Genomic DNA, 4,874 nt, shown 5'->3' with positions numbered 1-4,874 from the left:
ACAAATTGTGTAAACGTGAAGAATATGTACCATTTTTAGATATATGTTGATGCTTGCAGCTATGAATGCCTCTCATTCATTGAATATCTCGCAGTGGATTTTTGAGTGTTTTCACCATAAGGAAACAATACATTTGAGGTGACAGATGTTTAATTTGATTTTTAAATTACACAATTAGACCAGCAGTGTGGCTCAACAGGTAAAGGCTCCTGCTGACCCAATGCCTGGTACCCACATGGCAGAAGGACAGAACAGACTCCCATAGTTGTCTTTAACCACCACTCAGACTCTTTGGTACCCATGCACACACGCATACACTCGCACAAACACACATTAATGGTAGTAATAATAAGCTAGGCGTTGTAGAACAACCTTTAATCTCAACATTTGGGAGGAAGAGAAGGCAGGCAGAATTCGAGGTTAGCCTGGTCTATGGAGTGAGTACCTGTCAGGCCCGGGGCTCTGCAAAGAAACACTACCTCCAAAAAAATAAACACAATAATAATGATGATGTAAAAAGAAATTTAAAAAATAATTTCACAGAGGAGCAGTCATAGATACATTCATAGCATTTGTCTAGCAGACATAAAGCCCTGATTTGGATCCACAACACTGTATGAAATGGTATGGGGAACCTGCCTATAATCAGAGCACTTGGAAAGTTCACAAGTTCCTGGTGGGTCCCAGGGAAAGAACTTTGTCAGTAAAGTGCTTGTCATACGTACATGAGGACATGAGCTCCAACGGCTCAGCACCACTGATACATAAGATGTGCGCAGGAGAGGAAGGGGCGGAGACAGGCAGATGCCTAGAATTCATTGGTCTGCCTCTCCAACCAATCAGTGAGTCCCTGTTCAATGTGAGACCCTGTCTCAAATCATAAGGTGAAAAACAATAAAGAGACCCAAGATCAGCCTCTGGCTTACACACACACACACCATATACACCAAATAAAATAAGATTTAAAACAAGTTCCAGAACACCCTCAGCTACATAACAAATTCAAGGCCAGCCTGGATTACATGAAATCCTGTCTCAAGGAGCAAGTTCCCGTTAGATGGCAGGTGAATGCTCCATCTGAATGAGTAGATTAGTGTAGTCAAGTAAAAACTGCAGCAGGTCAAGAGAGAGAGAGAGAGAGAAAGAAGGCAGGGAGGGAAGGAGAGAGAGAGGGAAGGAAGCACAATTAGTAAGGTGTAAGAGACTCGCACAGGTTCAAGCCAGAGAGGGTCCCAGCATGAGATGGGAAAGTGGACACAGGTTTCCACCTCTGACCAGGAAATTATTTGCAATTGATACCAGCTGGCAAACGGAAATCACTTTTCTCCAATGGAACGCCACTGGGTTTATTAACCACACTCAAGGCAGGCCCCACATCCAGTAGTAGCTGGCCAACCAAACAAACTTCATGTCTCTGTTTTGTTTGCTAACTTTTGGGTTTATTTCTTATTTGAAAATGGAAAGTGAGAAACAACCTAAAGGGGGATGAGTAGGGAAGAAGGGCAGATCTAGGTGAAGCTGGGGGAAGGAAAAAACATTAAAACGGTGTATGAAAAATCTTAAATAAGAGCTTTTTAAGGAATTTTAAAAGGGTGGATTGGAGGTTTGCTTTTGCTTTGTTTTCATTTTATGTTTTTAAGTATATACTGCTGTGTGTGGTAGGGCAGGCTGTCATCACAGCACTCACTATGCTGAGGCATGAGAATCACCTTATATTTGAGGCCAGCCTGGGCCACGGAGTGTAAAATGAGTCTCTATCTCAAAATACCAAAAAAGGAAAATAGTAATAAAAAAAATAGCATGAGCCAGGACTGATGGTATACACCTGTATTCCAGCACTGGGAAGGCAGTTCGGTAGGGCGAGACTGGCGTGGGAGAACCATGCATCCGTGATCATCTTCGCCTGCATAGCAAAACCCCATCTCAAAAATCAAACCAAAAATGTATATAAATTAAACTACTACCATACGCCAAACATAACAGGTCTAGAAGTGTTAATTCTATGAATGTAAATTCATTAAACCTCCGTGCATTGCCGAGCTCTATTGAACAAATAATAGCATTTTAAAATATTTTTAAACATGGGACTTTGCTAGAGTTTTATAGAGTGTGCCAACCTGCATTGATTTCAGAATAAAAAATTCACAAATCAAAATCACTATGGTTATCCCTACCCCATAACTGACTTTCTTAGTCAGGACTTCCCGTTAGGGTAGAATCTTAAAGCATTCACACCACTCAAAACACAAGGACAACGAGTTCCCTGTACATGAGACGGCGCTCACAGCTTTAAAACAGTTTCTTACTCAAAGAAGCAAGCTCCTTTGGTTGCTCATAGTCTCTTATGAATAGAATGCCGTCCATACACAAACAGAAGAAGCAGAAAACCTGGCAAGCATCCAGAGGACCTAGCTCAACACTGGAGACTCTGGAAAGAGGACCCAAATCACATAAGCTTGGGGTTTACTACATCCTAGACAACAATGATGAGAAGGCGTCAGGAGCGAAGGCAACACACTGGCCGTCTTTAATGAGAACGACTGGGATGAGAGGAAACCTTTGGACGAACATGTGACTAGAAAGTTGGGTGCAAATTAAGCTCTGTCTTCAGTGGGTCAGTAGTACTCAGAAAAGGCTGAGGTCAGGGTGAGAAAGGTCCAGACTCCGAAGACCCCAGCAGCAAGGAACTCGCAGAGCCCACAGAAGGTCCAAAACTTGTATTTGTTACAGGCAGGAAGCACTGAAACACCAAGAAAATAACTTCAGCCCATATTTCCTTCTAAAGAAATCCCTACGGTAAAGGGGAGAGGAGTCGTCTTGTTCGAGAAAAAACAGCTGCTCCGTGACCTTCTGATGTGATTAAGTCCATTGATGATGATCAGGGAGGCGGCCCTTTATTACATTTCATTTTCTAAGTGCTTTACAACCACTGCAGTAACTAATTAACGGTGAGAACCTGATGTTTCTTGAAAAGGACTGCTGTTGCTACTTTTTTCCACCTTTTCGATGAAAAAAAAAAATCTTGAGATACAAAATGCATACAATAGGTGATATTTAAGCTTTTCAAACTAATGATTATAGCAAGCAGTTCATTCTCCTGGTACCTTTAGAGTTGAGCTGCAATTAATAAGGACATGAGCAAACCACCCTAATAGAGAAGCAGTTCCACTCCAGCTCATAAATGCCCATCTGTGAGAATCAGTGAGCTCTGCAAAGGATGAGGAACAGCAATTGGAAGATGTCACCGTTGCCATGGCTGCCGCACCCTCCGGAAGCATATGGAAGAGAGCTGCCTATCCCCACCTGCACAGAGCATCCTGTCATTGGTGCCAACAGAGACCTTTTTCCTTACCTACAGCAGTTTTTAAATCAACAATAATCAAGCACTCGTCAAAAGAATGTTGGGGGCTAGGGAGATGACTTAGTAGACAGGACTGTTACTGTCCCAGCATGAGGACCTAAGTTTGAATCTCCAGCACCCATGTTTTAAGAGAGTGTCACTAATCCTAGCATTGGGAGGAGGGAACAGAGATGGAAAGATTCCAGGACCTTGCTGGCCTGCCAGGTTAGCCAAAACAGTGGGCCTCGAGTTGGACAATAAAACAGAGAGCAAAAAAGGAAGATGCCAGAATTTACCCTCAGGTACCTACATGTGTTCTCATGGCCACACCCTCAAATGCTTGTACCACATATACATATGCCATATAAGACACACACTCACACACACACACACACACACACACACTCACACAGGGAAAAACACTAAGGTATTCCATTTGAACACAGCTATCTGGTAAGATGGCTCTGTGGGTAAAGGTACCTGCTGCCAATCCTGAAGTCTAATCCCTGGGACCCACATGGCAGGAGAAAAACAGCCCCAACAAGATATCTCTGGCCCCTATGTTGTGGTCCATACACACCCACAGACATACACACAAAATAAATCAAGAGATAAAAGGTAATTTGAAGACAAATGAATTTGTGCAAAAGTCTATTGAAGGCTCACGTAGGAATAACGTCGAGGCTGTCAGGGAACACTCACCCCAGCTAATGCAGACTAAGTACCTACAATGGGGGGGTCCCACGAGCAGGGAGGACACTTGTTTAGTGTGTAAGAATGGTTGTCTAATTCAGGAGCTGGGTGATTATCAGATGTGCTTATGCACCTCCTCTCTGCTCATAAAATTCCTGTCTGTCCAAGTCAATCAAGCTCAAATCCTCATTGCAGAGAAAACCTTCATCAGACACAGAAGACAGCCGTGAGCTGGGCTGTGCACATACTGCCGGTTCGGGACACACTTAGGAGAGTTGTCTTTCTACCTTCTGTGAGCAGTTGGCTCCTTACAGAAAATTACAGTAGTGCATCAATAGCTTCGTAAGAAGAATGTGTGCATAGAGTCGGGTTGGCTTTGTTTCTTTGATTTTTTTTAAAGTTTTTCCATTATTATAATGCTAAGGTGGAGGCTGTAGTTGGAATTTCAAGTTTGTCAATAATTTTCCCAGTAATTATAGATATTAAACAAAGTGCTACAGTAAAATTGCCAATGATGCACTGTATCTGTAGACCTGGTTAGAAATCCTCCTTATAGCAGGGTGTGGTGGCACAGCCTTTAATCCCAGCACTGGGGAGGATACAGGCAGGTGGATCTCTGTGAGTTCGAGGCCAGTCCGGTCCACAGAGTGAGTTCCAGGGCAGCCTGGGCTACAAAGAGAGACCCTGTCTCAAAAAACCAAAAGAGGAAGAAGGAAGGTAGGAAGGAAGGAAGAAAGGAAGGAGGGAGGGAGGGAAAGAGAGAGAGAGAGAAAAAGAAAGAAAGAAAGAAAGAAAGAAAGAAAGAAAGAAAGAAAGAAAGAAAGAAAGAAAGAAAGAAAGA

The sequence above is a fragment of the Psammomys obesus genome, unplaced genomic scaffold (genome assembly GCF_907164565.1).
Source record: "Psammomys obesus unplaced genomic scaffold, mPsaObe1.curated_primary_1811, whole genome shotgun sequence".
Classification (NCBI taxonomy): domain Eukaryota; kingdom Metazoa; phylum Chordata; class Mammalia; order Rodentia; family Muridae; genus Psammomys; species Psammomys obesus.
The sequence above is the reverse complement of the archived record's forward strand: the minus strand, read 5'-3'. Positions refer to the sequence as shown.